General features: G+C 40.9%; 40 non-coding genes across 40 annotated transcripts; all 40 read right to left on the reverse strand.

The window, feature by feature from the left end:
* Window positions 1–52: 52 nt before the first annotated feature.
* TRNAA-UGC (transfer RNA alanine (anticodon UGC)) lies at window positions 53–124 on the reverse strand. Its single transcript has one exon. It is a non-coding gene; the product is annotated as a tRNA-Ala (tRNA).
* Window positions 125–572: 448 nt separating this feature from the next.
* On the reverse strand, window positions 573–644 carry TRNAA-UGC (transfer RNA alanine (anticodon UGC)). The gene has a single exon. It is a non-coding gene; the product is annotated as a tRNA-Ala (tRNA).
* A 439-nt stretch (window positions 645–1,083) lies between these two features.
* Window positions 1,084–1,155, reverse strand: TRNAA-UGC (transfer RNA alanine (anticodon UGC)). Its single transcript has one exon. It is a non-coding gene; the product is annotated as a tRNA-Ala (tRNA).
* Window positions 1,156–1,603: 448 nt separating this feature from the next.
* On the reverse strand, window positions 1,604–1,675 carry TRNAA-UGC (transfer RNA alanine (anticodon UGC)). The gene has a single exon. It is a non-coding gene; the product is annotated as a tRNA-Ala (tRNA).
* A 448-nt stretch (window positions 1,676–2,123) lies between these two features.
* TRNAA-UGC (transfer RNA alanine (anticodon UGC)) lies at window positions 2,124–2,195 on the reverse strand. The gene has a single exon. It is a non-coding gene; the product is annotated as a tRNA-Ala (tRNA).
* A 439-nt stretch (window positions 2,196–2,634) lies between these two features.
* On the reverse strand, window positions 2,635–2,706 carry TRNAA-CGC (transfer RNA alanine (anticodon CGC)). The gene has a single exon. It is a non-coding gene; the product is annotated as a tRNA-Ala (tRNA).
* A 448-nt stretch (window positions 2,707–3,154) lies between these two features.
* On the reverse strand, window positions 3,155–3,226 carry TRNAA-UGC (transfer RNA alanine (anticodon UGC)). Its single transcript has one exon. It is a non-coding gene; the product is annotated as a tRNA-Ala (tRNA).
* A 448-nt stretch (window positions 3,227–3,674) lies between these two features.
* Window positions 3,675–3,746, reverse strand: TRNAA-UGC (transfer RNA alanine (anticodon UGC)). Its single transcript has one exon. It is a non-coding gene; the product is annotated as a tRNA-Ala (tRNA).
* Window positions 3,747–3,889: 143 nt separating this feature from the next.
* Window positions 3,890–3,961, reverse strand: TRNAA-UGC (transfer RNA alanine (anticodon UGC)). Its single transcript has one exon. It is a non-coding gene; the product is annotated as a tRNA-Ala (tRNA).
* Window positions 3,962–4,409: 448 nt separating this feature from the next.
* TRNAA-UGC (transfer RNA alanine (anticodon UGC)) lies at window positions 4,410–4,481 on the reverse strand. Its single transcript has one exon. It is a non-coding gene; the product is annotated as a tRNA-Ala (tRNA).
* A 143-nt stretch (window positions 4,482–4,624) lies between these two features.
* On the reverse strand, window positions 4,625–4,696 carry TRNAA-UGC (transfer RNA alanine (anticodon UGC)). Its single transcript has one exon. It is a non-coding gene; the product is annotated as a tRNA-Ala (tRNA).
* Window positions 4,697–5,144: 448 nt separating this feature from the next.
* TRNAA-UGC (transfer RNA alanine (anticodon UGC)) lies at window positions 5,145–5,216 on the reverse strand. The gene has a single exon. It is a non-coding gene; the product is annotated as a tRNA-Ala (tRNA).
* A 448-nt stretch (window positions 5,217–5,664) lies between these two features.
* On the reverse strand, window positions 5,665–5,736 carry TRNAA-CGC (transfer RNA alanine (anticodon CGC)). The gene has a single exon. It is a non-coding gene; the product is annotated as a tRNA-Ala (tRNA).
* Window positions 5,737–6,184: 448 nt separating this feature from the next.
* Window positions 6,185–6,256, reverse strand: TRNAA-UGC (transfer RNA alanine (anticodon UGC)). The gene has a single exon. It is a non-coding gene; the product is annotated as a tRNA-Ala (tRNA).
* A 448-nt stretch (window positions 6,257–6,704) lies between these two features.
* On the reverse strand, window positions 6,705–6,776 carry TRNAA-UGC (transfer RNA alanine (anticodon UGC)). The gene has a single exon. It is a non-coding gene; the product is annotated as a tRNA-Ala (tRNA).
* Window positions 6,777–7,219: 443 nt separating this feature from the next.
* Window positions 7,220–7,291, reverse strand: TRNAA-UGC (transfer RNA alanine (anticodon UGC)). Its single transcript has one exon. It is a non-coding gene; the product is annotated as a tRNA-Ala (tRNA).
* Window positions 7,292–7,739: 448 nt separating this feature from the next.
* Window positions 7,740–7,811, reverse strand: TRNAA-CGC (transfer RNA alanine (anticodon CGC)). The gene has a single exon. It is a non-coding gene; the product is annotated as a tRNA-Ala (tRNA).
* A 448-nt stretch (window positions 7,812–8,259) lies between these two features.
* On the reverse strand, window positions 8,260–8,331 carry TRNAA-UGC (transfer RNA alanine (anticodon UGC)). The gene has a single exon. It is a non-coding gene; the product is annotated as a tRNA-Ala (tRNA).
* Window positions 8,332–8,779: 448 nt separating this feature from the next.
* On the reverse strand, window positions 8,780–8,851 carry TRNAA-UGC (transfer RNA alanine (anticodon UGC)). The gene has a single exon. It is a non-coding gene; the product is annotated as a tRNA-Ala (tRNA).
* A 443-nt stretch (window positions 8,852–9,294) lies between these two features.
* TRNAA-UGC (transfer RNA alanine (anticodon UGC)) lies at window positions 9,295–9,366 on the reverse strand. Its single transcript has one exon. It is a non-coding gene; the product is annotated as a tRNA-Ala (tRNA).
* A 448-nt stretch (window positions 9,367–9,814) lies between these two features.
* On the reverse strand, window positions 9,815–9,886 carry TRNAA-CGC (transfer RNA alanine (anticodon CGC)). Its single transcript has one exon. It is a non-coding gene; the product is annotated as a tRNA-Ala (tRNA).
* A 448-nt stretch (window positions 9,887–10,334) lies between these two features.
* On the reverse strand, window positions 10,335–10,406 carry TRNAA-UGC (transfer RNA alanine (anticodon UGC)). The gene has a single exon. It is a non-coding gene; the product is annotated as a tRNA-Ala (tRNA).
* Window positions 10,407–10,854: 448 nt separating this feature from the next.
* Window positions 10,855–10,926, reverse strand: TRNAA-CGC (transfer RNA alanine (anticodon CGC)). The gene has a single exon. It is a non-coding gene; the product is annotated as a tRNA-Ala (tRNA).
* A 448-nt stretch (window positions 10,927–11,374) lies between these two features.
* On the reverse strand, window positions 11,375–11,446 carry TRNAA-UGC (transfer RNA alanine (anticodon UGC)). The gene has a single exon. It is a non-coding gene; the product is annotated as a tRNA-Ala (tRNA).
* Window positions 11,447–11,894: 448 nt separating this feature from the next.
* Window positions 11,895–11,966, reverse strand: TRNAA-UGC (transfer RNA alanine (anticodon UGC)). Its single transcript has one exon. It is a non-coding gene; the product is annotated as a tRNA-Ala (tRNA).
* A 443-nt stretch (window positions 11,967–12,409) lies between these two features.
* On the reverse strand, window positions 12,410–12,481 carry TRNAA-CGC (transfer RNA alanine (anticodon CGC)). Its single transcript has one exon. It is a non-coding gene; the product is annotated as a tRNA-Ala (tRNA).
* Window positions 12,482–13,123: 642 nt separating this feature from the next.
* Window positions 13,124–13,195, reverse strand: TRNAA-UGC (transfer RNA alanine (anticodon UGC)). The gene has a single exon. It is a non-coding gene; the product is annotated as a tRNA-Ala (tRNA).
* A 503-nt stretch (window positions 13,196–13,698) lies between these two features.
* TRNAA-CGC (transfer RNA alanine (anticodon CGC)) lies at window positions 13,699–13,770 on the reverse strand. The gene has a single exon. It is a non-coding gene; the product is annotated as a tRNA-Ala (tRNA).
* A 204-nt stretch (window positions 13,771–13,974) lies between these two features.
* TRNAA-UGC (transfer RNA alanine (anticodon UGC)) lies at window positions 13,975–14,046 on the reverse strand. Its single transcript has one exon. It is a non-coding gene; the product is annotated as a tRNA-Ala (tRNA).
* Window positions 14,047–14,494: 448 nt separating this feature from the next.
* Window positions 14,495–14,566, reverse strand: TRNAA-CGC (transfer RNA alanine (anticodon CGC)). Its single transcript has one exon. It is a non-coding gene; the product is annotated as a tRNA-Ala (tRNA).
* A 448-nt stretch (window positions 14,567–15,014) lies between these two features.
* On the reverse strand, window positions 15,015–15,086 carry TRNAA-CGC (transfer RNA alanine (anticodon CGC)). Its single transcript has one exon. It is a non-coding gene; the product is annotated as a tRNA-Ala (tRNA).
* A 448-nt stretch (window positions 15,087–15,534) lies between these two features.
* TRNAA-UGC (transfer RNA alanine (anticodon UGC)) lies at window positions 15,535–15,606 on the reverse strand. The gene has a single exon. It is a non-coding gene; the product is annotated as a tRNA-Ala (tRNA).
* A 448-nt stretch (window positions 15,607–16,054) lies between these two features.
* On the reverse strand, window positions 16,055–16,126 carry TRNAA-CGC (transfer RNA alanine (anticodon CGC)). The gene has a single exon. It is a non-coding gene; the product is annotated as a tRNA-Ala (tRNA).
* Window positions 16,127–16,574: 448 nt separating this feature from the next.
* TRNAA-UGC (transfer RNA alanine (anticodon UGC)) lies at window positions 16,575–16,646 on the reverse strand. Its single transcript has one exon. It is a non-coding gene; the product is annotated as a tRNA-Ala (tRNA).
* Window positions 16,647–17,094: 448 nt separating this feature from the next.
* TRNAA-UGC (transfer RNA alanine (anticodon UGC)) lies at window positions 17,095–17,166 on the reverse strand. Its single transcript has one exon. It is a non-coding gene; the product is annotated as a tRNA-Ala (tRNA).
* A 503-nt stretch (window positions 17,167–17,669) lies between these two features.
* TRNAA-CGC (transfer RNA alanine (anticodon CGC)) lies at window positions 17,670–17,741 on the reverse strand. Its single transcript has one exon. It is a non-coding gene; the product is annotated as a tRNA-Ala (tRNA).
* A 204-nt stretch (window positions 17,742–17,945) lies between these two features.
* TRNAA-UGC (transfer RNA alanine (anticodon UGC)) lies at window positions 17,946–18,017 on the reverse strand. The gene has a single exon. It is a non-coding gene; the product is annotated as a tRNA-Ala (tRNA).
* Window positions 18,018–18,465: 448 nt separating this feature from the next.
* TRNAA-CGC (transfer RNA alanine (anticodon CGC)) lies at window positions 18,466–18,537 on the reverse strand. The gene has a single exon. It is a non-coding gene; the product is annotated as a tRNA-Ala (tRNA).
* A 448-nt stretch (window positions 18,538–18,985) lies between these two features.
* TRNAA-CGC (transfer RNA alanine (anticodon CGC)) lies at window positions 18,986–19,057 on the reverse strand. The gene has a single exon. It is a non-coding gene; the product is annotated as a tRNA-Ala (tRNA).
* A 448-nt stretch (window positions 19,058–19,505) lies between these two features.
* On the reverse strand, window positions 19,506–19,577 carry TRNAA-UGC (transfer RNA alanine (anticodon UGC)). The gene has a single exon. It is a non-coding gene; the product is annotated as a tRNA-Ala (tRNA).
* Between the last annotated feature and the right edge of the window lie 267 nt (window positions 19,578–19,844).

Below are 19,844 nucleotides of genomic sequence, written 5' to 3' on the forward strand. Positions count from 1 at the left end.
TCTTTTGGAGAGGATGCATACAATTAAGCAAGAATCTTGATTTTGCAAAAGATGGAGATGCCGGGGATTGAACCCGGGGCCTCATACATGCAAAGCATGCGCTCTACCACTGAGCTACATCCCCTGCGTTGAAAACGTTTCGTGAGCAACTGTAGATTTTCAGTGTACTCAGGATCTGCAACTTTCCAGGGTTCTAATGGTGTCTCTTAGAGTATGGAGCAATGATAATCATTATAACTTGCTAGAGGTTCAAAGACACCAGAGTGTCCACATCTGATAAGGATGCAAGTTAATGCCCATTCCACACTTTAGATTGCTGTAAGTCTTAACACGAGGCTGGTTTAGTATCAGAATCTCCTATCTTATATAATGAATGGCATTGATATGGATCAAGTGTTCAAAGTAGAGGACATTTTTATATTTAGTTTGATCAGCAGTATCATACCTTGGTAGAAAGACGCACAGGATGTATGCTATGACTGCCTACTGAGCATTGCAGAATAAGGCTTTTCAAGGCGTCTCTTTTGGAGAGGATGCATACAGTTAAGCAAGAATCTTGATTTTGCAAAAGATGGAGATGCCGGGGATTGAACCCGGGGCCTCATACATGCAAAGCATGGGCTCTACCACTGAGCTACATCCCCTGCGTTGAAAACGTTTCGTGAGCAACTGTAGATTTTCAGTGTACTCAGGATCTGCAACTTTCCAGGGTGTCTCTTAGAGTATGGAGCAATGATAATCATTATAACTTGCTAGAGGTTCAAAGACACCAGAGTGTCCACATCTGATAAGGATGCAAGTTAATGCCCATTCCACACTTTAGATTGCTGTAAGTCTTAACACGAGGCTGGTTTAGTATCAGAATCTCCTATCTTATATAATGAATGGCATTGATATTGATCAAGTGTTCAAAGTAGAGGACATTTTTATATTTAGTTTGATCAGCAGTATCATACCTTGGTAGAAAGACTTACAGGATGTATGCTATGACTGCCTACTGAGCATTGCAGAATAAGGCTTTTCAAGGCGTCTCTTTTGGAGAGGATGCATACAATTAAGCAAGAATCTTGATTTTGCAAAAGATGGAGATGCCGGGGATTGAACCCGGGGCCTCATACATGCAAAGCATGCGCTCTACCACTGAGCTACATCCCCTGCGTTGAAAACGTTTCGTGAGCAACTGTAGATTTTCAGTGTACTCAGGATCTGCAACTTTCCAGGGTTCTAATGGTGTCTCTTAGAGTATGGAGCAATGATAATCATTATAACTTGCTAGAGGTTCAAAGACACCAGAGTGTCCACATCTGATAAGGATGCAAGTTAATGCCCATTCCACACTTTAGATTGCTGTAAGTCTTAACACGAGGCTGGTTTAGTATCAGAATCTCCTATCTTATATAATGAATGGCATTGATATTGATCAAGTGTTCAAAGTAGAGGACATTTTTATATTTAGTTTGATCAGCAGTATCATACCTTGATAGAAAGACGCACAGGATGTATGCTATGACTGCCTACTGAGCATTGCAGAATAAGGCTTTTCAAGGCGTCTCTTTTGGAGAGGATGCATACAGTTAAGCAAGAATCTTGATTTTGCAAAAGTTGGAGATGCCGGGGATTGAACCCGGGGCCTCATACATGCAAAGCATGCGCTCTACCACTGAGCTACATCCCCTGCGTTGAAAACGTTTCGTGAGCAACTGTAGATTTTCAGTGTACTCAGGATCTGCAACTTTCCAGGGTTCTAATGGTGTCTCTTAGAGTATGGAGCAATGATAATCATTATAACTTGCTAGAGGTTCAAAGACACCAGAGTGTCCACATCTGATAAGGATGCAAGTTAATGCCCATTCCACACTTTAGATTGCTGTAAGTCTTAACACGAGGCTGGTTTAGTATCAGAATCTCCTATCTTATATAATGAATGGCATTGATATGGATCAAGTGTTCAAAGTAGAGGACATTTTTATATTTAGTTTGATCAGCAGTATCATACCTTGGTAGAAAGACGCACAGGATGTATGCTATGACTGCCTACTGAGCATTGCAGAATAAGGCTTTTCAAGGCGTCTCTTTTGGAGAGGATGCATACAGTTAAGCAAGAATCTTGATTTTGCAAAAGATGGAGATGCCGGGGATTGAACCCGGGGCCTCATACATGCAAAGCATGGGCTCTACCACTGAGCTACATCCCCTGCGTTGAAAACGTTTCGTGAGCAACTGTAGATTTTCAGTGTACTCAGGATCTGCAACTTTCCAGGGTGTCTCTTAGAGTATGGAGCAATGATAATCATTATAACTTGCTAGAGGTTCAAAGACACCAGAGTGTCCACATCTGATAAGGATGCAAGTTAATGCCCATTCCACACTTTAGATTGCTGTAAGTCTTAACACGAGGCTGGTTTAGTATCAGAATCTCCTATCTTATATAATGAATGGCATTGATATTGATCAAGTGTTCAAAGTAGAGGACATTTTTATATTTAGTTTGATCAGCAGTATCATACCTTGGTAGAAAGACGCACAGGATGTATGCTATGACTGCCTACTGAGCATTGCAGAATAAGGCTTTTCAAGGCGTCTCTTTTGGAGAGGATGCATACAGTTAAGCAAGAATCTTGATTTTGCAAAAGATGGAGATGCCGGGGATTGAACCCGGGGCCTCATACATGCGAAGCATGCGCTCTACCACTGAGCTACATCCCCTGCGTTTAAAATTTTTCGTGAGCAACTGTAGATTTTCAGTGTACTCAGGATCTGCGGCTTTCCAGGGTTCTAATGGTGTCTCTTAGAGTATGGAGCAATGATAATCATTATAACTTGCTAGAGAATCAAAGACACCAGAGTGTCCACATCTGATAAGGATGCAAGTTAATGCCCATTCCACACTTTAGATTGCTGTAAGTCTTAACACGAGGCTGGTTTAGTATCAGAATCTCCTATCTTATATAATGAATGGCATTGATATTGATCAAGTGTTCAAAGTAAAGGACATTTTTATATTTAGTTTGAACAGCAGTATCATACCTTGGTAGAAAGACGCACAGGATGTATGCTATGACTGCCTACTGAGCATTGCAGAATAAGGCTTTTTAAGGCGTCTCTTTTGGAGAGGATGCATACAGTTAAGCAAGAATCTTGATTTTGCAAAAGATGGAGATGCCGGGGATTGAACCCAGGGCCTCATACATGCAAAGCATGCGCTCTACCACTGAGCTACATCCCCTGCGTTGAAAACGTTTCGTGAGCAACTGTAGATTTTCAGTGTACTCAGGATCTGCAACTTTCCAGGGTTCTAATGGTGTCTCTTAGAGTATGGAGCAATGATAATCATTATAACTTGCTAGAGGTTCAAAGACACCAGAGTGTCCACATCTGATAAGGATGCAAGTTAATGCCCATTCCACACTTTAGATTGCTGTAAGTCTTAACACGAGGCTGGTTTAGTATCAGAATGTCCTATTTTATATAATAAATGGCATTGATATTGATCAATTGTTCAAAGTAGAGGACATTTTTATATTTAGTTTGATCAGCAGTATCATACCTTGGTAGAAAGATGCACAGGATGTATGCTATGACTGCCTACTGAGCATTGCAGAATAAGGCTTTTCAAGGCGTCTCTTTTGGAGAGGATGCATACAGTTAAGCAAGAATCTTGATTTTGCAAAAGATGGAGATGCCGGGGATTGAACCCGGGGCCTCATACATGCAAAGCATGCGCTCTACCACTGAGCTACATCCCCTGCGTTGAAAACGTTTCGTGAGCAACTGTAGATTTTCAGTGTACTCAGGACTGCCTACTGAGCATTGCAGAATAAGGCTTTTCAAGGAGTCTCTTTTGGAGAGGATGCATACAGTTAAGCAAGAATCTTGATTTTGCAAAAGATGGAGATGCCGGGGATTGAACCCGGGGCCTCATACATGCAAAGCATGCGCTCTACCACTGAGCTACATCCCCTGCGTTGAAAATGTTTCGTGAGCAACTGTAGATTTTCAGTGTACTCAGGATCTGCGGCTTTCCAGGGTTCTAATGGTGTCTCTTAGAGTATGGAGCAATGATAATCATTATAACTTGCTAGAGGTTCAAAGACACCAGAGTGTCCACATCTGATAAGGATGCAAGTTAATGCCCATTCCACACTTTAGATTGCTGTAAGTCTTAACACGAGGCTGGTTTAGTTTCAGAATCTCCTATCTTATATAATGAATGGCATTGATATTGATCAAGTGTTCAAAGTAAAGGACATTTTTATATTTAGTTTGATCAGCAGTATCATACCTTGGTAGAAAGACGCACAGGATGTATGCTATGACTGCCTACTGAGCATTGCAGAATAAGGCTTTTCAAGGCGTCTCTTTTGGAGAGGATGCATACAGTTAAGCAAGAATCTTGATTTTGCAAAAGATGGAGATGCCGGGGATTGAACCCGGGGCCTCATACATGCAAAGCATGCGCTCTACCACTGAGCTACATCCCCTGCGTTGAATTTGTTTCGTGAGCAACTGTAGATTTTCAGTGTACTCAGGACTGCCTACTGAGCATTGCAGAATAAGGCTTTTCAAGGCGTCTCTTTTGGAGAGGATGCATACAGTTAAGCAAGAATCTTGATTTTGCAAAAGATGGAGATGCCGGGGATTGAACCCGGGGCCTCATACATGCAAAGCATGCGCTCTACCACTGAGCTACATCCCCTGCGTTGAAAATGTTTCGTGAGCAACTGTAGATTTTCAGTGTACTCAGGATCTGCGGCTTTCCAGGGTTCTAATGGTGTCTCTTACAGTATGGAGCAATGATAATCATTATAACTTGCTAGAGGTTCAAAGACACCAGAGTGTCCACATCTGATAAGGATGCAAGTTAATGCCCATTCCACACTTTAGATTGCTGTAAGTCTTAACACGAGGCTGGTTTAGTATCAGAATCTCCTATCTTATATAATGAATGGCATTGATATTGATCAAGTGTTCAAAGTAAAGGACATTTTTATATTTAGTTTGATCAGCAGTATCATACCTTGGTAGAAAGACGCACAGGATGTATGCTATGACTGCCTACTGAGCATTGCAGAATAAGGCTTTTCAAGGCGTCTCTTTTGGAGAGGATGCATACAGTTAAGCAAGAATCTTGATTTTGCAAAAGATGGAGATGCCGGGGATTGAACCCGGGGCCTCATACATGCAAAGCATGCGCTCTACCACTGAGCTACATCCCCTGCGTTGAAAACGTTTCGTGAGCAACTGTAGATTTTCAGTGTACTCAGGATCTGCAACTTTCCAGGGTTCTAATGGTGTCTCTTAGAGTATGGAGCAATGATAATCATTATAACTTGCTAGAGGTTCAAAGACACCAGAGTGTCCACATCTGATAAGGATGCAAGTTAATGCCCATTCCACACTTTAGATTGCTGTAAGTCTTAACACGAGGCTGGTTTAGTATCAGAATCTCCTATCTTATATAATGAATGGCATTGATATGGATCAAGTGTTCAAAGTAGAGGACATTTTTATATTTAGTTTGATCAGCAGTATCATACCTTGGTAGAAAGACGCACAGGATGTATGCTATGACTGCCTACTGAGCATTGCAGAATAAGGCTTTTCAAGGCGTCTCTTTTGGAGAGGATGCATACAGTTAAGCAAGAATCTTGATTTTGCAAAAGATGGAGATGCCGGGGATTGAACCCGGGGCCTCATACATGCGAAGCATGCACTCTACCACTGAGCTACATCCCCTGCGTTGAAAATGTTTCGTGAGCAACTGTAGATTTTCAGTGTACTCAGGATCTGCGGCTTTCCAGGGTTCTAATGGTGTCTCTTAGAGTATGGAGCAATGATAATCATTATAACTTGCTAGAGGTTCAAAGACACCAGAGTGTCCACATCTGATAAGGATGCAAGTTAATGCCCATTCCACATTTTAGATTGCTGTAAGTCTTAACACGAGGCTGGTTTAGTATCAGAATCTCCTATTTTATATAATGAATGGCATTGATATTGATCAAGTGTTCAAAGTAGAGGACATTTTTATATTTAGTTTGATCAGCAGTATCATACCTTGGTAGAAAGACGCACAGGATGTATGCTATGACTGCCTACTGAGCATTGCAGAATAAGGCTTTTCAAGGCGTCTCTTTTGGAGAGGATGCATACAGTTAAGCAAGAATCTTGATTTTGCAAAAGATGGAGATGCCGGGGATTGAACCCGGGGCCTCATACATGCAAAGCATGCGCTCTACCACTGAGCTACATCCCCTGCGTTGAAAACGTTTCGTGAGCAACTGTAGATTTTCAGTGTACTCAGGATCTGCAACTTTCCAGGGTTCTAATGGTGTCTCTTAGAGTATGGAGCAATGATAATCATTATAACTTGCTAGAGGTTCAAAGACACCAGAGTGTCCACATCTGATAAGGATGCAAGTTAATGCCCATTCCACACTTTAGATTGCTGTAAGTCTTAACACGAGGCTGGTTTAGTATCAGAATCTCCTATCTTATATAATGAATGGCATTGATATTGATCAAGTGTTCAAAGTAGAGGACATTTTTATATTTAGTTTGATCAGCAGTATCATACCTTGGTAGAAAGACGCACAGGATGTATGCTATGACTGCCTACTGAGCATTGCAGAATAAGGCTTTTCAAGGCGTCTCTTTTGGAGAGGATGCATACAGTTAAGCAAGAATCTTGATTTTGCAAAAGATGGAGATGCCGGGGATTGAACCCGGGGCCTCATACATGCAAAGCATGCGCTCTACCACTGAGCTACATCCCCTGCGTTGAAAATATTTCGTGAGCAACTGTAGATTTTCAGTGTACTCAGGATCTGCGGCTTTCCAGGGTTCTAATGGTGTCTCTTAGAGTATGGAGCAATGATAATCATTATAACTTGCTAGAGGTTCAAAGACACCAGAGTGTCCACATCTGATAAGGATGCAAGTTAATGCCCATTCCACATTTTAGATTGCTGTAAGTCTTAACACGAGGCTGGTTTAGTATCAGAATCTCCTATTTTATATAATGAATGGCATTGATATTGATCAAGTGTTCAAAGTAGAGGACATTTTTATATTTAGTTTGATCAGCAGTATCATACCTTGGTAGAAAGACGCACAGGATGTATGCTATGACTGCCTACTGAGCATTGCAGAATAAGGCTTTTCAAGGCGTCTCTTTTGGAGAGGATGCATCAAGCAAGAATCTTGATTTTGCAAAAGATGGAGATGCCGGGGATTGAACCCGGGGCCTCATACATGCAAAGCATGCGCTCTACCACTGAGCTACATCCCCTGCGTTGAAAACGTTCCGTGAGCAACTGTAGATTTTCAGTGTACTCAGGATCTGCAACTTTCCAGGGTTCTAATGGTGTCTCTTAGAGTATGGAGCAATGATAATCATTATAACTTGCTAGAGGTTCAAAGACACCAGAGTGTCCACATCTGATAAGGATGCAAGTTAATGCCCATTCCACACTTTAGATTGCTGTAAGTCTTAACACGAGGCTGGTTTAGTATCAGAATCTCCTATCTTATATAATGAATGGCATTGATATGGATCAAGTGTTCAAATTAGAGGACATTTTTATATTTAGTTTGATCAGCAGTATCATACCTTGGTAGAAAGACGCACAGGATGTATGCTATGACTGCCTACTGAGCATTGCAGAATAAGGCTTTTCAAGGCGTCTCTTTTGGAGAGGATGCATACAGTTAAGCAAGAATCTTGATTTTGCAAAAGATGGAGATGCCGGGGATTGAACCCGGGGCCTCATACATGCGAAGCATGCACTCTACCACTGAGCTACATCCCCTGCGTTGAAAATGTTTCGTGAGCAACTGTAGATTTTCAGTGTACTCAGGATCTGCGGCTTTCCAGGGTTCTAATGGTGTCTCTTAGAGTATGGAGCAATGATAATCATTATAACTTGCTAGAGGTTCAAAGACACCAGAGTGTCCACATCTGATAAGGATGCAAGTTAATGCCCATTCCACATTTTAGATTGCTGTAAGTCTTAACACGAGGCTGGTTTAGTATCAGAATCTCCTATTTTATATAATGAATGGCATTGATATTGATCAAGTGTTCAAAGTAGAGGACATTTTTATATTTAGTTTGATCAGCAGTATCATACCTTGGTAGAAATACGCACAGGATGTATGCTATGACTGCCTACTGAGCATTGCAGAATAAGGCTTTTCAAGGCGTCTCTTTTGGAGAGGATGCATACAGTTAAGCAAGAATCTTGATTTTGCAAAAGATGGAGATGCCGGGGATTGAACCCGGGGCCTCATACATGCAAAGCATGCGCTCTACCACTGAGCTACATCCCCTGCGTTGAAAACGTTTCGTGAGCAACTGTAGATTTTCAGTGTACTCAGGATCTGCAACTTTCCAGGGTTCTAATGGTGTCTCTTAGAGTATGGAGCAATGATAATCATTATAACTTGCTAGAGGTTCAAAGACACCAGAGTGTCCACATCTGATAAGGATGCAAGTTAATGCCCATTCCACACTTTAGATTGCTGTAAGTCTTAACACGAGGCTGGTTTAGTATCAGAATCTCCTATCTTATATAATGAATGGCATTGATATTGATCAAGTGTTCAAAGTAGAGGACATTTTTATATTTAGTTTGATCAGCAGTATCATACCTTGGTAGAAAGACGCACAGGATGTATGCTATGACTGCCTACTGAGCATTGCAGAATAAGGCTTTTCAAGGCGTCTCTTTTGGAGAGGATGCATACAGTTAAGCAAGAATCTTGATTTTGCAAAAGATGGAGATGCCGGGGATTGAACCCGGGGCCTCATACATGCAAAGCATGCGCTCTACCACTGAGCTACATCCCCTGCGTTGAAAATGTTTCGTGAGCAACTGTAGATTTTCAGTGTACTCAGGATCTGCGGCTTTCCAGGGTTCTAATGGTGTCTCTTAGAGTATGGAGCAATGATAATCATTATAACTTGCTAGAGGTTCAAAGACACCAGAGTGTCCACATCTGATAAGGATGCAAGTTAATGCCCATTCCACATTTTAGATTGCTGTAAGTCTTAACACGAGGCTGGTTTAGTATCAGAATCTCCTATTTTATATAATGAATGGCATTGATATTGATCAAGTGTTCAAAGTAGAGGACATTTTTATATTTAGTTTGATCAGCAGTATCATACCTTGGTAGAAAGACGCACAGGATGTATGCTATGACTGCCTACTGAGCATTGCAGAATAAGGCTTTTCAAGGCGTCTCTTTTGGAGAGGATGCATCAAGCAAGAATCTTGATTTTGCAAAAGATGGAGATGCCGGGGATTGAACCCGGGGCCTCATACATGCAAAGCATGCGCTCTACCACTGAGCTACATCCCCTGCGTTGAAAACGTTTCGTGAGCAACTGTAGATTTTCAGTGTACTCAGGATCTGCAACTTTCCAGGGTTCTAATGGTGTCTCTTAGAGTATGGAGCAATGATAATCATTATAACTTGCTAGAGGTTCAAAGACACCAGAGTGTCCACATCTGATAAGGATGCAAGTTAATGCCCATTCCACACTTTAGATTGCTGTAAGTCTTAACACGAGGCTGGTTTAGTATCAGAATCTCCTATCTTATATAATGAATGGCATTGATATGGATCAAGTGTTCAAAGTAGAGGACATTTTTATATTTAGTTTGATCAGCAGTATCATACCTTGGTAGAAAGACGCACAGGATGTATGCTATGACTGCCTACTGAGCATTGCAGAATAAGGCTTTTCAAGGCGTCTCTTTTGGAGAGGATGCATACAGTTAAGCAAGAATCTTGATTTTGCAAAAGATGGAGATGCCGGGGATTGAACCCGGGGCCTCATACATGCGAAGCATGCGCTCTACCACTGAGCTACATCCCCTGCGTTGAAAACGTTTCGTGAGCAACTGTAGATTTTCAGTGTACTCAGGATCTGCGGCTTTCCAGGGTTCTAATGGTGTCTCTTAGAGTATGGAGCAATGATAATCATTATAACTTGCTAGAGGTTCAAAGACACCAGAGTGTCCACATCTGATAAGGATGCAAGTTAATGCCCATTCCACATTTTAGATTGCTGTAAGTCTTAACACGAGGCTGGTTTAGTATCAGAATCTCCTATTTTATATAATGAATGGCATTGATATTGATCAAGTGTTCAAAGTAGAGGACATTTTTATATTTAGTTTGATCAGCAGTATCATACCTTGGTAGAAAGACGCACAGGATGTATGCTATGACTGCCTACTGAGCATTGCAGAATAAGGCTTTTCAAGGCGTCTCTTTTGGAGAGGATGCATACAGTTAAGCAAGAATCTTGATTTTGCAAAAGATGGAGATGCCGGGGATTGAACCCGGGGCCTCATACATGCAAAGCATGCGCTCTACCACTGAGCTACATCCCCTGCGTTGAAAACGATTCGTGAGCAACTGTAGATTTTCAGTGTACTCAGGATCTGCAACTTTCCAGGGTTCTAATGGTGTCTCTTAGAGTATGGAGCAATGATAATCATTATAACTTGCTAGAGGTTCAAAGACACCAGAGTGTCCACATCTGATAAGGATGCAAGTTAATGCCCATTCCACACTTTAGATTGCTGTAAGTCTTAACACGAGGCTGGTTTAGTATCAGAATCTCCTATCTTATATAATGAATGGCATTGATATTGATCAAGTGTTCAAAGTAGAGGACATTTTTATATTTAGTTTGATCAGCAGTATCATACCTTGGTAGAAAGACGCACAGGATGTATGCTATGACTGCCTACTGAGCATTGCAGAATAAGGCTTTTCAAGGCGTCTCTTTTGGAGAGGATGCATACAGTTAAGCAAGAATCTTGATTTTGCAAAAGATGGAGATGCCGGGGATTGAACCCGGGGCCTCATACATGCGAAGCATGCGCTCTACCACTGAGCTACATCCCCTGCGTTGAAAATGTTTCGTGAGCAACTGTAGATTTTCAGTGTACTCAGGATCTGCGGCTTTCCAGGGTTCTAATGGTGTCTCTTAGAATATGGAGCAATGATAATCATTATAACTTGCTAGAGGTTCAAAGACACCAGAGTGTCCACATCTGATAAGGATGCAAGTTAATGCCCATTCCACACTTTAGATTGCTGTAAGTCTTAACACGAGGCTGGTTTAGTATCAGAATCTCCTATCTTATATAATGAATGGCATTGATATTGATCAAGTGTTCAAAGTAAAGGACATTTTTATATTTAGTTTGATCAGCAGTATCATACCTTGGTAGAAAGACGCACAGGATGTATGCTATGACTGCCTACTGAGCATTGCAGAATAAGGCTTTTTAAGGCGTCTCTTTTGGAGAGGATGCATACAGTTAAGCAAGAATCTTGATTTTGCAAAAGATGGAGATGCCGGGGATTGAACCCGGGGCCTCATACATGCAAAGCATGCGCTCTACCACTGAGCTACATCCCCTGCGTTGAAAACGTTTCGTGAGCAACTGTAGATTTTCAGTGTACTCAGGATCTGCAACTTTCCAGGGTTCTAATGGTGTCTCTTAGAGTATGGAGCAATGATAATCATTATAACTTGCTAGAGGTTCAAAGACACCAGAGTGTCCACATCTGATAAGGATGCAAGTTAATGCCCATTCCACACTTTACATTGCTGTAAGTCTTAACACGAGGCTGGTTTAGTATCAGAATCTCCTATCTTATATAATGAATGGCATTGATATTGATCAAGTGTTCAAAGTAGAGGACATTTTTATATTTAGTTTGATCAGCAGTATGATACCTTGGTAGAAAGACGCACAGGATGTATGCTATGACTGCCTACTGAGCATTGCAGAGTAAGGCTTTTCAAGGCGTCTCTTTTGGAGAGGATGCATACAGTTAAGCAAGAATCTTGATTTTGCAAAAGATAGAGATGCCGGGGATTGAACCCAGGGCCTCATACATGCAAAGCATGCGCTCTACCACTGAGCTACATCCCCTGCGTTTAAAACATTTCGTGAGCAACTGTAGATTTTCAGTGTACTCAGGATCTGCAACTTTCCAGGGTTCTAATGGTGTCGAGTATGGAGCAATGATAATCATTATAACTTGCTAGAGGTTCAAAGACACCAGAGTGTCCACATCTGATAAGGATGCAAGTTAATGCCCATTCCACACTTTAGATTGCTGTAAGTCTTAACACGAGGCTGGTTTAGTATCAGAATCTCCTATTTTATATAATGAATAGCATTGATATTGATCAAGTGTTCAAAGTAGAGGACATTTTTATATTTAGTTTGATCAGCAGTATCATACCTTGGTAGAAAGACGCACAGGATGTATGCTATGACTGCCTACTGAGCATTGCAGAATAAGGCTTTTCAAGGCGTCTCTTTTGGAGAGGATGCATACAGTTAAGCAAGAATCTTGATTTTGCAAAAGATGGAGATGCCGGGGATTGAACCCGGGGCCTCATACATGCGAAGCATGCGCTCTACCACTGAGCTACATCCCCTGCGTTGAAAATGTTTCGTGAGCAACTGTAGATTTTCAGTGTACTCAGGATCTGCGGCTTTCCAGGGTTCTAATGGTGTCTCTTAGAGTATGGAGCAATGATAATCATTATAACTTGCTAGAGGTTCAAAGACACCAGAGTGTCCACATCTGATAAGGATGCAAGTTAATGCCCATTCCACACTTTAGATTGCTGTAAGTCTTAACAAAAGGCTGGTTTAGTATCAGAATCTCCTATCTTATATAATGAATGGCATTGATATTGATCAAGTGTTCAAAGTAGAGGACATTTTTATATTTAGTTTGATCAGCAGTATCATACCTTGGTAGAAAGACGCACAGGATGTATGCTATGACTAGTTAATGCCCATTCCACACTTTAGATTGCTGTAAGTCTTAACACGAGGCTGGTTTAGTATCAGAATCTCCTATCTTATATAATGAATGGCATTGATATTGATCAAGTGTTCAAAGTAGAGGACATTTTTATATTTAGTTTGATCAGCAGTATCATACCTTGGTAGAAAGACGCACAGGATGTATGCTATGACTGCCTACTGAGCATTGCAGAATAAGGCTTTTCAAGGCTTCTCTTTTGGAGAGGATGCATACAGTTAAGTAAGAATCTTGATTTTGCAAAAGATGGAGATGCCTGGGATTGAACCCGGGGCCTCATACATGCAAAGCATGCGCTCTACCACTGAGCTACATCCCCTACATTGAAAGAGTTTCTTGAGCAAAACATTATGGGGGAAATATACTAAGATGTGAGTTGTGTTTCAAATTGAATGTTGCTATGGGCAACCTATCAGAAACTACTTCTCATTTTTTTAACACCTACTAGAAGAAAATAGATAGTATTTGCCTGGTTGTCCATAGCAACATCAATTGTGAAATACAACTCACATCTTAGTAAATTTCCCTCTATATGTTTTATATCAAATTCCAAACCCATCCTCCTGTCTGCCCAATGTATTTAAAGATATCTTTTGTTCTTAAGAAATTAGTTTTGTTAAATTATTCGATTGTAATTAAACTTTGCTCATTAATTTAAAGTGCAATCATTCATATTTTTCATTCTTAAATTACTTTTGTTAACTTATTCAATTGTAATTAAACTTTGTTCATCAATTTAGAGTGCAATCATTCATTTGTTGGTCTTTTGCTCTTTTGGAGAGGATACATACAGTTAAGCAAGAATCTTGACTTTGCGTAAGGTGGAGACGCCGGGGATTGAACCCGGGGCCTCATACATGCGAAGCATGCGCTCTACCACTGAGCTACATCCCCTCATTGAAAGAGTTTCTTGAGCAAAGTGTTCAAAGTAGAGGACATTTTTATATTTAGTTTGATCAGCAGTATCATACCTTGGTAGAAAGACGCACAGGATGTATGCTATGACTGCCTACTGAGCATTGCAGAATAAGGCTTTTCAAGGCGTCTTTTTTGGAGAGGATGCATACAGTTAAGCAAGAATCTTGATTTTGCAAAAGATGGAGATGCCGGGGATTGAACCCGGGGCCTCATACATGCAAAGCATGCGCTCTACCACTGAGCTACATCCCCTGCGTTGAAAACGTTTCGTGAGCAACTGTAGATTTTCAGTGTACTTAGGATCTGCGGCTTTCCAGGGTTCTAATGGTGTCTCTTAGAGTATGGAGCAATGATAATCATTATAACTTGCTAGAGGTTCAAAGACACCAGAGTGTCCACATCTGATAAGGATGCAAGTTAATGCCCATTCCACACTTTAGATTGCTGTAAGTCTTAACACGAGGCTGGTTTAGTATCAGAATCTCCTATTTTATATAATGAATAGCATTGATATTGATCAAGTGTTCAAAGTAGAGGACATTTTTATATTTAGTTTGATCAGCAGTATCATACCTTGGTAGAAAGACGCACAGGATGTATGCTATGACTGCCTACTGAGCATTGCAGAATAAGGCTTTTCAAGGCGTCTCTTTTGGAGAGGATGCATACAGTTAAGCAAGAATCTTGATTTTGCAAAAGATGGAGATGCCGGGGATTGAACCCGGGGCCTCATACATGCGAAGCATGCGCTCTACCACTGAGCTACATCCCCTGCGTTGAAAATGTTTCGTGAGCAACTGTAGATTTCCAGTGTACTCAGGATCTGCGGCTTTCCAGGGTTCTAATGGTGTCTCTTAGAGTATGGAGCAATGATAATCATTATAACTTGCTAGAGGTTCAAAGACACCAGAGTGTCCACATCTGATAAGGATGCAAGTTAATGCCCATTCCACACTTTAGATTGCTGTAAGTCTTAACACAAGGCTGGTTTAGTATCAGAATCTCCTATCTTATATAATGAATGGCATTGATATTGATCAAGTGTTCAAAGTAGAGGACATTTTTATATTTAGTTTGATCAGCAGTATCATACCTTGGTAGAAAGACGCACAGGATGTATGCTATGACTGCCTACTGAGCATTGCAGAATAAGGCTTTTCAAGGCGTCTCTTTTGGAGAGGATGCATACAGTTAAGCAAGAATCTTGATTTTGCAAAAGATGGAGATGCCGGGGATTGAACCCGGGGCCTCATACATGCGAAGCATGCGCTCCACCACTGAGCTACATCCCCTGCATTGAAAATGTTTCGTGAGCAACGGTAGATTTTCAGTGTACTCAGGATCTGCGGCTTTCCAGGGTTCTAATGGTGTCTCTTAGAGTATGGAGCAATGATAATCATTATAACTTGCTAGAGGTTCAAAGACACCAGAGTGTCCACATCTGATAAGGATGCAAGTTAATGCCCATTCCACACTTTAGATTGCTGTAAGTCTTAACACGAGGCTGGTTTAGTATCAGAATCTCCTATCTTATATAATGAATGGCATTGATATTGATCAAGTGTTCAAAGTAAAGGACATTTTTATATTTAGTTTGATTAGCAGTATCATACCTTGGTAGAAAGACGCACAGGATGTATGCTATGACTGCCTACTGAGCATTGCAGAATAAGGCTTTTCAAGGCGTCTCTTTTGGAGAGGATGCATACAGTTAAGCAAGAATCTTGATTTTGCAAAAGATGGAGATGCCGGGGATTGAACCCGGGGCCTCATACATGCAAAGCATGCGCTCTACCACTGAGCTACATCCCCTGCGTTGAAAATGTTTTGTGAGCAACTGTAGATTTTCAGTGTACTCAGGATCTGCAACTTTCCAGGGTTCTAATGGTGTCTCTTAGAGCATGGAGCAATGATAATCATTATAACTTGCTAGAGGTTCAAAGACACCAGAGTGTCCACATCTGATAAGGATGCAAGTTAATGCCCATTCCACACTTTAGATTGCTGTAAGTCTTAACACGAGGCTGGTTTAGTATCAGAATCTCCTATCTTATATAATGAATGGCATTGATATTGATCAAGTGTTCAAAGTAGAGGACATTTTTATATTTAGTTTGATCAGCAGTATCATACCTTGGTAGAAAGACGCACAGGATGTATGCTATGACTGCCTACTGAGCATTGCAGAGTAAGGATTTTCAAGGCGTCTCTTTTGGAGAGGATGCATACAGTTAAGCAAGAATCTTGATTTTGCAAAAGATGGAGATGCCGGGGATTGAACCCGGGGCCTCATACATGCGAAGCATGCGCTCTACCACTGAGCTACATCCCCTGCGTTGAAAACGTTTCGTGAGCAACTGTAGATTTTCAGTGTACTCAGGATCTGCGGCTTTCCAGGGTTCTAATGGTGTCTCTTAGAGTATGGAGCAATGATAATCATTATAACTTGCTAGAGGTTCAAAGACACCAGAGTGTCCACATCTGATAAGGATGCAAGTTAATGCCCATTCCACACTTTAGATTGCTGTAAGTCTTAACACGAGGCTGGTTTAGTATCAGAATCTCCTATCTTATATAATGAATGGCATTGATATTGATCAAGTGTTCAAAGTAAAGGACATTTTTATATTTAGTTTGATTAGCAGTATCATACCTTGGTAGAAAGACGCACAGGATGTATGCTATGACTGCCTACTGAGCATTGCAGAATAAGGCTTTTCAAGGCGTCTCTTTTGGAGAGGATGCATACAGTTAAGCAAGAATCTTGATTTTGCAAAAGATGGAGATGCCGGGGATTGAACCCGGGGCCTCATACATGCAAAGCATGCGCTCTACCACTGAGCTACATCCCCTGCGTTGAAAATGTTTTGTGAGCAACTGTAGATTTTCAGTGTACTCAGGATCTGCAACTTTCCAGGGTTCTAATGGTGTCTCTTAGAGTATGGAGCAATGATAATCATTATAACTTGCTAGAGGTTCAAAGACACCAGAGTGTCCGCATCTGATAACGATGCAAGTTAATGCCCATTCCACACTTTAGATTGCTGTAAGTCTTAACACGAGGCTGGTTTAGTATCAGAATCTCCTATCTTATATAATGAATGGCATTGATATTGATCAAGTGTTCAAAGTAGAGGACATTTTTATATTTAGTTTGATCAGCAGTATCATACCTTGGTAGAAAGACGCACAGGATGTATGCTATGACTGCCTACTGAGCATTGCAGAATAAGGCTTTTCAAGGCTTCTCTTTTGGAGAGGATGCATACAGTTAAGCAAGAATCTTGATTTTGCAAAAGATGGAGATGCCTGGGATTGAACCCGGGGCCTCATACATGCAAAGCATGCGCTCTACCACTGAGCTACATCCCCTACATTGAAAGAGTTTCTTGAGCAAAACATTATGGGGGAAATATACTAAGATGTGAGTTGTGTTTCAAATTGAATGTTGCTATGGGCAACCTATCAGAAACTACTTCTCATTTTTTTAACACCTACTAGAAGAAAATAGATAGTATTTGCCTGGTTGTCCATAGCAACATCAATTGTGAAATACAACTCACATCTTAGTAAATTTCCCTCTATATGTTTTATATCAAATTCCAAACCCATCCTCCTGTCTGCCCAATGTATTTAAAGATATCTTTTGTTCTTAAGAAATTAGTTTTGTTAAATTATTCGATTGTAATTAAACTTTGCTCATTAATTTAAAGTGCAATCATTCATATTTTTCATTCTTAAATTACTTTTGTTAACTTATTCAATTGTAATTAAACTTTGTTCATCAATTTAGAGTGCAATCATTCATTTGTTGGTCTTTTGCTCTTTTGGAGAGGATACATACAGTTAAGCAAGAATCTTGACTTTGCGTAAGGTGGAGACGCCGGGGATTGAACCCGGGGCCTCATACATGCGAAGCATGCGCTCTACCACTGAGCTACATCCCCTCATTGAAAGAGTTTCTTGAGCAAAGTGTTCAAAGTAGAGGACATTTTTATATTTAGTTTGATCAGCAGTATCATACCTTGGTAGAAAGACGCACAGGATGTATGCTATGACTGCCTACTGAGCATTGCAGAATAAGGCTTTTCAAGGCGTCTTTTTTGGAGAGGATGCATACAGTTAAGCAAGAATCTTGATTTTGCAAAAGATGGAGATGCCGGGGATTGAACCCGGGGCCTCATACATGCAAAGCATGCGCTCTACCACTGAGCTACATCCCCTGCGTTGAAAACGTTTCGTGAGCAACTGTAGATTTTCAGTGTACTTAGGATCTGCGGCTTTCCAGGGTTCTAATGGTGTCTCTTAGAGTATGGAGCAATGATAATCATTATAACTTGCTAGAGGTTCAAAGACACCAGAGTGTCCACATCTGATAAGGATGCAAGTTAATGCCCATTCCACACTTTAGATTGCTGTAAGTCTTAACACGAGGCTGGTTTAGTATCAGAATCTCCTATTTTATATAATGAATAGCATTGATATTGATCAAGTGTTCAAAGTAGAGGACATTTTTATATTTAGTTTGATCAGCAGTATCATACCTTGGTAGAAAGACGCACAGGATGTATGCTATGACTGCCTACTGAGCATTGCAGAATAAGGCTTTTCAAGGCGTCTCTTTTGGAGAGGATGCATACAGTTAAGCAAGAATCTTGATTTTGCAAAAGATGGAGATGCCGGGGATTGAACCCGGGGCCTCATACATGCGAAGCATGCGCTCTACCACTGAGCTACATCCCCTGCGTTGAAAATGTTTCGTGAGCAACTGTAGATTTCCAGTGTACTCAGGATCTGCGGCTTTCCAGGGTTCTAATGGTGTCTCTTAGAGTATGGAGCAATGATAATCATTATAACTTGCTAGAGGTTCAAAGACACCAGAGTGTCCACATCTGATAAGGATGCAAGTTAATGCCCATTCCACACTTTAGATTGCTGTAAGTCTTAACACAAGGCTGGTTTAGTATCAGAATCTCCTATCTTATATAATGAATGGCATTGATATTGATCAAGTGTTCAAAGTAGAGGACATTTTTATATTTAGTTTGATCAGCAGTATCATACCTTGGTAGAAAGACGCACAGGATGTATGCTATGACTGCCTACTGAGCATTGCAGAATAAGGCTTTTCAAGGCGTCTCTTTTGGAGAGGATGCATACAGTTAAGCAAGAATCTTGATTTTGCAAAAGATGGAGATGCCGGGGATTGAACCCGGGGCCTCATACATGCGAAGCATGCGCTCTACCACTGAGCTACATCCCCTGCATTGAAAATGTTTCGTGAGCAACTGTAGATTTTCAGTGTACTCAGGATCTGCGGCTTTCCAGGGTTCTAATGGTGTCTCTTAGAGTATGGAGCAATGATAATCATTATAACTTGCTAGAGGTTCAAAGACACCAGAGTGTCCACATCTGATAAGGATGCAAGTTAATGCCCATTCCACACTTTAGATTGCTGTAAGTCTTAACACGAGGCTGGTTTAGTATCAGAATCTCCTATCTTATATAATGAATGGCATTGATATTGATCAAGTGTTCAAAGTAAAGGACATTTTTATATTTAGTTTGATTAGCAGTATCATACCTTGGTAGAAAGACGCACAGGATGTATGCTATGACTGCCTACTGAGCATTGCAGAATAAGGCTTTTCAAGGCGTCTCTTTTGGAGAGGATGCATACAGTTAAGCAAGAATCTTGATTTTGCAAAAGATGGAGATGCCGGGGATTGAACCCGGGGCCTCATACATGCAAAGCATGCGCTCTACCACTGAGCTACATCCCCTGCGTTGAAAATGTTTTGTGAGCAACTGTAGATTTTCAGTGTACTCAGGATCTGCAACTTTCCAGGGTTCTAATGGTGTCTCTTAGAGCATGGAGCAATGATAATCATTATAACTTGCTAGAGGTTCAAAGACACCAGAGTGTCCACATCTGATAAGGATGCAAGTTAATGCCCATTCCACACTTTAGATTGCTGTAAGTCTTAACACGAGGCTGGTTTAGTATCAGAATCTCCTATCTTATATAATGAATGGCATTGATATTGATC

Source organism: Crinia signifera, chromosome 3, assembly GCF_055691185.1.
Source record: "Crinia signifera chromosome 3, ASM5569118v1, whole genome shotgun sequence".
NCBI lineage: Eukaryota > Metazoa > Chordata > Amphibia > Anura > Myobatrachidae > Crinia > Crinia signifera.